The 12388-nt window shown below is 45.5% G+C and overlaps 1 long non-coding RNA gene across 1 annotated transcript; it reads right to left on the bottom strand.

The window, feature by feature from the left end:
• Nucleotides 1-8930: 8930 nt before the first annotated feature.
• On the bottom strand, nt 8931-11476 carry LOC142803346 (uncharacterized). Its single transcript, XR_012894068.1, has 2 exons — nt 11317-11476; nt 8931-9114 (listed from the first exon to the last, which is right to left on the bottom strand). It is a non-coding gene; the product is annotated as an uncharacterized LOC142803346 (long non-coding RNA).
• Nucleotides 11477-12388: the final 912 nt, after the last annotated feature.

Genomic DNA, 12388 nt, shown 5'->3' with positions numbered 1-12388 from the left:
ACAACAACGAGATGACCCGGATTTGCTGGCGCTTATACAACACCTGCAGGGTCTCGACGTTCAAGTTCCTCGCATATTCTCCAGAGGGCTCTCCACGTTCTGCCTTCGAGGAAGTTTCCTTTACAGGAGGAACTTTGAACCTAATGGCGAAACGTTTTTACTAGTCGTGCCCACAGCCATGCGACAGGAAATTTTGCATGCATGCCATGACGAGCCAACATCTGGCCACATGGGTGTGAGCCGAACATTCGCCAGGATTCGCCTGAAGTACTATTGGCCTAAGTTGCTCGCATCAGTGCAGCGCTACGTGAAAACTTGTCCTCAATGTCAACGGCGCAAAACTCCAACCGTAAAACCAGCCGGCCTTCTCCATCCAATAGAGCCTCCGGATGCCCCATTCCAACAAGTCAGCATGGACTTCCTAGGACCTTTCCCGACATCATGTGCAGGCAAGAAATGGATTGTCGTAGCTACAGATTATCTGACCCGTTATGCTGAGACTGACTCTCTGTACAGTGCGACAGCTGCCGAAGTCGGCAAGTTCTTTGTGAACAACATAGTGCTGAGACATGGTGCGCCCATCGTCGTTATTACGGATCGGGGCACTGCATTTACTGCAGACCTTATGCTATGTCTGATGCGCATGACAAATACCGATCACAGAAGAACAACGGCATATCGCCCTCAGTCAAATGGCTTAACAGAACGCCTCAACCGAACTCTGAACGACATGCTATCAATGTATGTCGATGTTGAGCATAAACAGTGGGATGAAATATTACCCTACGTAACATTCGCATATAATACGGCCGTTCAAGAAAGAGCCCACGTTGCCCCTTTCGAACTAGTATTCGGCCGGAGAGTGACCACACCACTGGATTCCATGTTACCACTACAGAAAGAAAACAGCTATCCACCTGACTTAGATGACTTCTTGCAAAGAGCCGAAGAAGCACGACAAATGGCAAGATACCGAATACGCCGTCAACAGCGCATCGACTCTAGTCAGTACAACAACCGACGCAGTGACGCACTCTATCATCCCGGTGACAAAGTGTGGATATGGATCCCAGTGCGCCGCCGCGGACTCTCTGAAAAGCTTCTTTGTCGATACTTCGGCCCTTATGAAGTACTCAACCGTATCAGCGACGTCACTTATGAAGTCAGATCCGCGAGACACGTGAGCTCAAGACACCGCAATCCCACGAAAGTGGTACACGTAGTCCGCATGAAGCCCTATCATGACAGATCGTCGGAAAACGAGTGAGAGGGCGCATGTATCATTTCACTCTCTCAAGCATCGGAACGATGCATCTGAGGAGGGGGATAATGCCGCGACAGGTTGGCCACGTCCAAGTAGCCCGCCGCAATCATCATGGCAAGAGCACCAGCAAGACCCGGCTGGCATGCGCCACGCGTTCGTGCGCTCCAACAACGAGGAAGAGGAAGTTAGTTGAATCTGTGCCTCTCGGCTACTCGGACTCGACGACCATAGTCATTAGACTTGTGGGCACAAGTTTGCTCTAATAAAGTTGCTTGTTTTCTTAGCCTGTCTGCCTCAGCATCGCTACAATATATATATATATATATATATATATATATATATTTATAGTGTGAGACCACATCAGGTACAACAGAACGATCGTTGTATCCTCAATATAGGCGCGCGAGCCAGCAACCCAACACGCGGCGTGAGACTAAGATTATGATGATCACAATGATTTTTATGCATAGGTAAGGATAATGAACTACACAGTGAGTGCTCACATCATATTCCCTTTTCATGAAAACGGTCAGCAAGACGTCTGTTTAGGAAGGGTACGAGTGCCAGATACAAGGCTTCAGGTGAGACACATGGGTGATCTCGGTCCTGTAACGACTGTCATCAGAAGCCCTGCTAACCGTAGCGACGTGATAACTCACGGCCAATGTTCGTTCAAGCACGGTGTAAGGACTCAGGTATCTGTGAACGAATTTTTCACAGAGGCCGGGTGTGCAAACAGGTGTCAAGAGGAGCACTTCTTCGCCTGGGTAGAATGACACAACTGTACGTGTGACATCACGATGAACTTTTCGCTTGGCCTAAATGGTAGAGGTGTTGGGGCGGGCAATTTTTCGGCGGTGGTTGACATGGGCAGCGAACTTTTCTGGAAATACGCAGATGGGACAGAGTGCGTGGACAAGAAGCTGGTGTCTTGAACATAAGATGGTGTATGGCCATACACAATTAAAAACGGGCTGTGACTTGTAGTGCATTGAAGGGCATTGTTAAAAGCAAACGCGATGAAAGGTAGTGTTGCGTCGAAGTGCTTGTGATTGGGCTGGACATAAATAGAGATCATGTCTGACAAAGACACAACTTTCTATGAAAACACTCGGTGAAACCATTCGTTTACGTCTGGTATTCAGTGATGGTCTTATGCATGGTGTAAAAGGCCTGTGGGACTTCAGCCAGGACACGAGAAAAAAGTGTCTTGCCGCGGTCTCTCAGGAGAATACGACGGGTGCTGTGGTGCAGGATGACGGCTCGCAGAACAAACCAGACCACTTTGGAGGCAGCACCAGAAAAAATGGGGGCTGTGTCAGCGTAGCAATAAAATGGTTCACGGCAGTAACAATCCAGCGATGACCGGCGGGTGTAAGTGGAAGGGTATAAGTCTATGCCGACAAGCTTGAAGGAACCTAATGGGGACGGCAGAGGTTGTAGAGGCCCACGCAAAGAGATTTCGAATTTTTTCGGTGGTGACAAGACGAACAGGAAGCAACGTGCTTGGAAGCACTAGTGGAGACGCCAGGCCAGAAGCAGCGAGTACTGATGCAGTCGTTGGTTTTACGAAAACTCAAGTGGCCAACCATCGAATCATCATGAAATGCTTCTAAAACTTGCTTGGAGTCGAAGTGAGCGAGGTATGATCGGGACCCATCATCTACCGAGAGGATGGCAAGTTTGCCGAAGTAGCACTCCATCGTAAAGCTTGAAACCCGGGAGTTGTCATCATAAGCGACTGTGAGGAGTACGGAAGAAGCCGGTGAGCCGATTGATGATTGTAAGGCAGTATTTGTCGGCACGTTGGAGCGAGGTGACCAGTGGAGCAGAAGGACTTTGGAATCACAGCACGCTGCACCACTTGAGTGACGACGTCAGGTACTGCGGAACGATCGGTGTATTTTTAATACAGGCTTGCGAACCAGCAATCAAACACAAAGCGTGAGACTACTACGCTGAGATTGATCACGGTGATTTCTATGCGCAGGCGAAAATGATGAACTGCACAGTCAGCGCTCACTATATATATATATATATATATATATATATATATATATATATATATATATATATATATATATATATATATATATATATATATATATATATATATATATATATATATATATATATATATATATATATATATATATATATATATATATATACTTTGCAACAAGCGCATCTGTTTTTTGACACATCAGCTGTCATTTTAAGTTACCTCCCGTTGGTTTGATGAGGCGAAAGACACACAGGATTGGTACATGGCGGCCGCTTTCTCAAACGCACTCTGATTGGATGATGGTGCTTTTGCTGAAACGAGGTCTGAAAATGTCCCAACCTTTATGGACTCTTGGATCTGTAAAAAACACAAAATGACTTGAATTCATCTCTTTAGAGAATGTACCTTCTCACGTAAACCGTTTTAAATGTTTTTGAAGAAGAGTATTAGTTGCTTTAACATGATGCGCTAGGCCATCTAAAATGTAGATCGAAACCACTAGAACCTATTTTTACGGTCGAAAGGAACAAGTATTTCTTTCATTGTGTTACTATACTCATGTAGCTTAGTTTCAAGTGAACAGCGTATATCGTAGGAAGGCCAGAATGCTACCCCCGTCTTCCCTATTAAAACAAAATGAACTCGTGTGTGTCATCCGTGGAAAGAACAAGGAAGATTGACAAGTGTAGTGAAACGGTACAATGAATAACTTGGACCGCACTGGTAAGCACTCAAATTATAGTGCACTTTACGAGCTAGAACTCACACAACCATGAATGGCCAATACGGTCATGCACAAACTACTTAGATGACAGCGTGCGTAACCGGTGTTGTAAGGTGTCAGAGCAAATTAAAACATGAATCTACTTACCCACATTACTTAACAGGGTTATAATATGTTTACGCCCAAACATTAAGTAATCCTGAAACATCTCTCATAAGTAATGAAAGGACACATACAGCAGAAAGCACGTATTTTTGTCAACAACACAGCAACGTCTGTCAGCGGGGTATGGCGCGGAGATTTCCCAAGCGCAGCGCGAAGTTTGAACTTCCACACGCACAATCTTTTCATAACAGAAGACTGTAGAGTGTCGTCAGATGGTATTCGTTAAAGAGACCGTTTATTTTGGATATAGCTGACAAACTGTTAGTGTCGTTTGGAACAGACTTCGACTGTTCGCCACGCACTGGGCGCCACAATAAATTATCTGTTAAATCACATGCTCACACTGGATTACCATAGAGAGGAAGAAAGTGCAGGAAAACAAAGCAACGTAGCTTTTTTCTGCGTTATTTCTTTCTGTGTGGCCTCAAGATTGTTTTTGAAAGCAGTAGAAGCCCGTCTATACAGTCATGCGTATGTTATTAAATCCAGGTATAGTGCCGATTATGAAATTGGGGAGGGGGGAGGGGAATGACTTAGGTTAAGATGGGGCAATGTGAGGAAGAAGGCGAAAGCGATGTTTTCACTTTGCTGAGATCTAACATAATAAAAATGCCCTTTTCCTTGTTTCTCTATTTCAATGATAGGCACTAGGAGTTGCCCACATTTTTATTGTAAATGTTGTAGGTTGCTGCGACCAATCGCGCTGAAAAAATTACGGGGCTATTGTCAGTGTGTTGGTGCCGTGTTGAAGCGGGGCGAAATTCTGTTTGGTCAAATTTTTGAATCCGTGCATGTCGCCGGTCCAGTGCGACTACAGCCACAGCATTTATTAAGTTGCTTTGTTCTACTAGCAACATACAACAAAAATTTTAGTTCATTTGAGAACCGGAAAAAAGCACTAATTTTTTGGGGCAAAACGGGACTAAAAGGTATTGAAGTGTTTTTGGCAATGTCTTACTAGGTGAAAAGCATACACACATTTATTATATTGTTACGACGTGGGAAGAACAGGACACAAGACGATGGCGCGACCAGGAAAAAAAAGGTCTCTAATAACAGAACAATAGAGCAGCCACTTTAACGCCATCTTCTTCGGAGAAACCCGGGGTTGCTTTCCGCTCTTTTCACTTCGTCGTCCGCTGCCATCCTGCCTGACCTTTAGCCGTGACATTAGCCACCCAATAAAGAAAACATCGTGCCTATGCTTTACAATCAAAGTAATTTGTACTTGTTAGCAACGTTTGAGCTCAGTCGGAGAAACAAGGCTTAATCCGAACCACGTGGACAACTTCTGGTGCGTTCCGTTGACGCCTGGATTCGGGCGCGGTATCGGGAACAACTTCATAATTATTGTCACTGAGACGTCGTTCAACCTTATACAGCCCACAGTACCAGCTTAACAGCTTTTCTGAGAGCCCATGATGCCGACTGGGAGTCCAGACCAAAACTTTTTCTCCCAGCTCAAATGAGACTGGTCGTCGATGAAGGTTGCAATGTCTCGAATCGTAATCGAGCTGGTGAGTAATACGTAGGCGCGAAAGTTGTCGGGCTACTTCGGCAAGCTGAATGATATATTCAGCATCCGTTTCGGCGTCTTTGCACTCGTGGGGCAGTATAGCATCTAGCGTAGTCATGATTTCACGACCATGAAGAAGGTGGAATGGCGTTGTTCTTGTTGTTTCTTGATGAGGCGTGTTATAGGCGAACGTGGTATACTGCAAGACTTCGTCCAACTTTTTATGCTGCATATCGCCGTACATGCAGAGCACATCCACAAGTGTTTTGTTGAGGCGCTCCGTAAGAACATTCACTTGTGAATGATGCGTCGTTGTTCGCCAGTGAGATGTGCCGCTAAGTCTTAAAACAGTCTGTAATAGTTCGGCTGCGAATGCCGTTCCCTTTTCAGTTATTACCACTGACGGAGAGCCATACCTCAGCATCACATCCTCAAATAAATTCGTGCCGCTTCATTTGCCATGCACTTTTCTAGAGCCTTGATTTCGCCGTAGCGAGTGAGGTACTCTGAGGCTACTATACTCCATCTGTGGCCTGCCACTGAGATTGGGAAATAGGCCCAGAAGATCCATTCCGACTTGGGCGATTAGAGTAACAGATACGTCAATAAAATGGAAGAGACCTGCTGGTTCCATGAGTAGAACTTTTCTGTGGCAATCAAGGCACGTCCGAACATAGTGTTGAACGATGGCCGTCAGTCTTGGCCAGTAGAATCTCTGCCTCACTCTGCAGGCATACACGTGTAACCCAAGTGGCCGGATGTTGGTTCATTGTGGCATGCCTGTATTACTTAGTTTTGTAGAGATGTTGTAACGAGAAGTAAGTAGTCGTTTGCGCGGGCATGAAGTTCATCTTATACAGGACGTCGTTATGCAATCAAACTGACCATAGCACTCTCGCAAGCAGTCTTGGTAGAGCTGAAGTGCGACCCTCCAAATAAACAAATGATGGTTCACAGTTCCTGGTCGTCTCGCTGCAGCTATGTGACAGTAGCCATGTTTACAACTCCCACAATGGCTGCATCGTCATCTGCTGCAATCGCAGGTTCGTATGGTGCACGAGAAAGGCGATCGGCGTCTGACTGTACCTTCCACGTTCTGTAGACCACAGGCATGTAAAAGCCTGGAAGCTTGCGGCTCCACCGTGCCAACCGCCCTGATGGCTCCTTTAAATGCGCCAGCTAGCAGGAGTGATGATAGCTGACAACATTAAAGGATGACCATACAACTATGGACGGAATTTCACCACTGCCCACACCACCGCAAGGTACTCTTTTTCCATACTCTAGCTTTAGTGCACAAACACAAGGACAAATACGATAACCACTCTATCGTATTTGTCCTCATGTGTGTGCGCTAAAGCTACAGTATGCAATGGACCAACAGGCCCGTCCTTGCGTATTCCTGCGCTCGTTTTCCGTAGTGGCATAATTCTCTTCCGCACGTGAAAGAGCACTGCTCGCGTAAGCGATTACTCGTTCGGCGCCATCCTGCCACTGCACGAGTACAGCTCCTAAGCTAAAATTGCTGGCGTCGGTGTGCACTGTTCTCGGGGCATCATCATTAAAGTGTGTGAGGACTGCTGGCTTCTTGAGGCGTTGCGGCAGCTCGTCGAACGCTTTTTGTTGTTCATCATTTCATACAAATGCAACGTCTTCTATGGTAAGGCGGGTGAATGGCGAGGTAAGACGTGAGAAGTACTCAATGAAGTGTCGTTAGTAAGCATACAGTCCAAAAAATTGTCTGACCCCCTTTTTTGTAAGTCAACGCAGGAAAATTCGTAACGGCAGCTATTTTTTCAGGCTCTGGCCTCACACGTTCACTGCGGACGAGTTTCCAGAAACAGAAGCTGTTCGAAGACCAAGTGGCAGTTTTCCGGCTTAGGTGTTAGTCCAGAGAAACGGATAGCTTGAACTACTGAATGCAGTACCTTGATGTGTTCGCCGAATGTGGTGGTGACGTCGTCTAAATACACTAAGCACGTCTTCTACTTGAGGCCTAATAGTACGGTGTTCATTACCTGCTGGAACATTGCCCGTACCTAGCACAAGCCAAATGGAAGTACTTATATTCAAAAAGTAATCGGGTGTCACGAAAGCTGTTTTTCCCTCACTCTTTCGTTGACTTCTATATGTGAATACCCGCTCTTCAAGTCCATCGACGAGAAATGCCGTAGTCGATCGAGTGAATCGTCGATAAATAGAAGTGGGTAGACATCTTTTTTTTGTGACCTGATTCAGCTTGTAGTAATCCAAGTAGAAACGTAAGGTGCTGTCTTTCTTCTTCCCCATTACAACCGGCAAAGCCAAAGGGCTTTTCGGCGGCTGAATAACGTCATCTTCAAGCATCTGTCACACCTGGTCTTCGATGCCTTCTTGTTTCCGAGGGGCTGCCCGGTTCGGGATTCGCCTGATGTGTCTAGTCATGTCATCTGTTGTAATTCAATATTTCGTCAGTGGCGCTTGACAAACTCGGGGACGTCGAAGAAAAAGAATCCTCATACTGGTTAATAACCATCAGGATACTCTGCGCCGGCAGCAAACTTGGGCCAATATCAACAGATAGAGGTACGAGTCTTAAACTGACCCCCTGTGGTTCTCACGTTCGGGCCCATCCATGCTGTTCTCACTTTCTTCAGGTAGTCGGCAAGTTTACGGCTGATAATAGAGAAGTCCGCTTCAGTATCTACCAGCTCTGTTACTGGGCATCCGCCTATGCAAATGTCAAGGTTGGCACTTATGATTTTGAGTGATGTCGGTGACGTCGCATCGTCCTTCATATTGTCCATTGTATGATCTGCGGTATCACCCGTCGTATCGCGCTGTCGTGAAGATGTTGGGGGTGGGGTAGAATCTCTACGGGCAGCAACCTTACGCCAAAGGTCGCTGCTGTTAGTTTCTCTGACGAGGACTAGGGGACCTGCCTCGGACCACCTCAGTGCAACTGCGGTGCTGCGGTGAGTTAGGCGCAGGTGAAGGAGAGTGGAGTCAGCGATGCAGCACATCGGGTGGCTGTGCTTGCGGGTCTGCATTGCTGTTGTGGCGGTTATCAAGATGAGCATGAGGGGATTTGTTTAGTAAGTTCGGATGTCAATCGCCACGGTATGCGCAAATGCGGAAAACATGGCCGGCTTCTCCGCAATGGAAGCATAGTGGTCAATGGTCGACGGTGTGCCGCAAGTCCGGCTTACGGATGCAGGGTGGACTGGTGGGCATCGTTCGCGACCGGTGTCGCAACGTTGAAAGAACAGGACACAGGAAAAATAAAGTATGTATTGAAAGAACATATATGCAGGCGCTTCAACGCCGTCTCCCGTGATTGCTCTGTGCACTTGCCACTTCGTCGTCCTCTGCCATCCTGCCCGGCCTTTAGCCATGACAATATACTATATATATTTGTTTAAGGAGGTTCAGACGTAGAAGAGAATAGTATATCAAGTTTCCTGGAATGAAAACAACATGAAAAGTCAATGAGTGCTGTTCAAGAGAAGGTTTCCTCTAGTCGTGCTGCGTCGTGGCTGTTCTGCGTTCTCAAAAAAGCTCCCCAGAGGTGCACAAAATTTGAAAGAGCCTCCTTAGTTGATCACAAAGGCATCTGAGTGGCAAGTTTGAGTGTTTCCTCAATACAAAAAAATAATTACAAGCTGTAGGAAGTAGAAGTCCACCAGTTTTATATCCCGACGAATTTGAAAGTCACAAACGCCCATTCATTGTTCCTAATTGACACAGCAAAAAGTAGCAACAAAAATGCGTCAAAATAAATTATATTCTCAAAATTCTTAAAAACTTATTTAGGGGTTGGTGCAACAAAAGACACCATTATCACGCAAAAAGACTCGTGGTCATGCAAGCAGTTTTGGAGAAACACAGGGCCCATGTCTTTCTCAATTCACTGCATGCACTACAAAAACCAGGCTTGTGAAGACGACGTGTTGGCCCGTGGAGGAAACTACAAATAATTCTACTGCAAAAACTGCAGGAAAAAATTTTTTTTACAGCGTCTTATCTTGCCCCACGCAACTTCTCGTCAGGGCCTGCAGGTTGAGGCAAACTGAGACACTTGGTGCGATTTTTATTTGATTTGTAAATAAACTTTTTCGGAGTTCCAACACCGTCATAATTATGCAGCACATACCGCAGCAATACCCAAATAAATGTTTATGCATTGACTATATACAAAATTGAGTGAAATGTATATTATATTCACTGTTTTCTAAACTTGGCCGCCTTTTGCCCCAACTTTTGCTTCACTCGGTAATGAGACTCGATAGCGACAGCGGCCAAGAACAAAATTCTCCCGACAAAGTGAAAATGTTGTGTCCCTGGTGACGTTTCTTAACGCGATACGCATTAGCCCTCTCTATAATGCGACTAAATATGAAGTTCACTCCCGCAAAAAGGAAAGTTTCAGGTTGTGATCCGCAGTACATTTCTTTTTTCAACCTATAAGCGAAGTGGCTGCCCAGGAGTTCGAAAATTGTAGCCCGACTGGCTTCACTAGTCGGACAAGTACGTTTTCACGAACATGCATTGGTGCGATCATTGATGTGCACGGTGGGCCACATTATTAATGATGAAGGAGAGGACGTTTGTTTTTTGCTTTTTATCACAAATTTGCCTTTTGCCGAATGCCTGTGTTGTGTACTACCTCGACGCAAAATGTTTTCCAGACAAGGACATCCTGTAGACTGCCTGACTGCTTGCTGCGCCACGTCTCACCATTTAAACGCCGAGATCTTTGACGCTTTGCTTGCGTGCAGTGTTGTTTCTCGTGTAGATATGATGTCCACATCAATTAAAGGAGTGTCAGCTGACTTGCTGAAGCAAGCAGTTCTGCGACGAATCTATAACTCAAAGCGAGGCAGAGTTACGACAAAAGCGAGAAAAGTCACGAAACGCAGGAAAAGCCCGTTCGAGCAAATTTCTTGCTTTTTCACATCGCTCGCGCTTTTCTCGAAACCCACAATGACGGTGAAGCCACGGCATAGTTACCACGCACCTGTGACGTCAACTACGTCGGCGCGCAATTTGGCATGTATAATGTCGTTTCGTCCCAATGTACGGCAAATTTCTTGCGGTTGCCTTTATTCTATCCGCCAAGCAACCTAAAAACAACGCTAAATAGAGCCTGGGCCAAAGTTATTTAAACAAAATTAGGTTGTGCCAAATAGATGGCATGCGTAATTTTCTAGATTCCGAGAGACAAATTCTCGCCAAAAACGAATAAAAAGCGAACTTTTCAACCATTTCATTCTTTAGAATTTCACGGTCGAATAAACTCAATTACAGCTACCACAACCTAAATTCAAGACTATCGTATCTAGCAGTCAACTGCCAGTCACGTAAGCTGAGTGATGTGGTTCTCCACTGCAACTTTTTTTGAATTTTGATCCGAGTTTGAAGCCTTAGAACTGTTGAAGTCCTAGAAACACTAAACGTAAAGTGCTGCAGCTAAATGACAGAATCAGAGAAGAGGCAAGTGCGTCTAGGAAAAGACCGTAAAAGAGCGTATATACCAAAAAAAAAACAAAAAAAGCTTTCTTAGAGTGCTTCCTAGCTCTTTTCGTGGTGTTTTAGGCGTCAGAATTTTGTTTCATAATTCTGTATCAACTAGCCCAGAAACAACTACCTCTAAGTGCACGTACATTTCATACCAGGTGGTTCCCTTGGCTGTGGCAGGGGTGGCTGGGCTTTTCCGGAATTTTCCAGGTGTGCCACCCTTTCGTGTCACTGCTTGTCGCCGTTGTACAGGGACGCCGGCGCAAGTTTTTCTTGCACCTATTCCAACTGAACTGGTGTGTTTACGCTCTTCCACCTCCACGTCGCAGCCGCCTACTAAAGTTTTCTGCGCGTTCTCACACCTGCGCTTTCATCGCCGAGCTTTTCTTGGAAATGAGCCTTTAGCTGACTCAATAAGTCTTCAGAGCCATGAATGTTCAACGCTGTTTTTAGGAGATGATGTCACGTAATAGACAATTTTTAACGTTATGATCAATTAGTAAAGACTTCTGCGGTTGATAAAGTCATATAAATGCCAGGCTCAGGGTTTCTCAGTGAAGTGAATAAAAATTCAGGATTTTTAATATGACCGGTATTTCTTCTTTTTATATGACAATAATATCAAACATGGCAATCATGCCTGTATAGCATAACAGGCGTTGTTCGGAGTATCTAAATGATGCGCAATATTTGTCAAGGGGAAAATCAATTATGTGATAGAAACTATCTTTTTCGTAGTGTGTGGTTTGGTATCCATCCGAGTTGAGTTCTCTTGTTGTCCGTCTTATTCATTCTCTAGATCTTGATTGTTTTTTTTCTTGGGTATTTAGAGCTACTTTATCAGTTTATACCAGGCAACGGTTCTGTCTTCGTGCACCAGAAAAAAAATACATCACCACACACTAAATGAGACCAACTGCGGATGCGAAACAGCAAGAGATGGTGAACGTCAGCCGCAGAAATTCGTCTAAATGACTTCAAGTAGGGGCACCGACAATCAGAACATCTTCCTGAGTAACGCTGCCAGTGACCATGCATAAAGCAGTGCTCAACAGCCGTCTTCTCAACACACACGCCAAAGACATTATGTGCTAAGAAAATGTGGAACGCACATGACCGACGATCAATGGCTGCCAAGTGATCATGTATACCGAGGAAGCTTGTTGCCTTCAGCGCCGACTCGCGGGAGAAATGGGGGAGCATAGGAAAAGGGGAAGG

The sequence above is a fragment of the Rhipicephalus microplus genome, chromosome 3 (genome assembly GCF_043290135.1).
Source record: "Rhipicephalus microplus isolate Deutch F79 chromosome 3, USDA_Rmic, whole genome shotgun sequence".
NCBI classification, from domain to species: domain Eukaryota; kingdom Metazoa; phylum Arthropoda; class Arachnida; order Ixodida; family Ixodidae; genus Rhipicephalus; species Rhipicephalus microplus.
The sequence above is the reverse complement of the archived record's forward strand: the minus strand, read 5'-3'. Positions and strand labels throughout refer to the sequence as shown.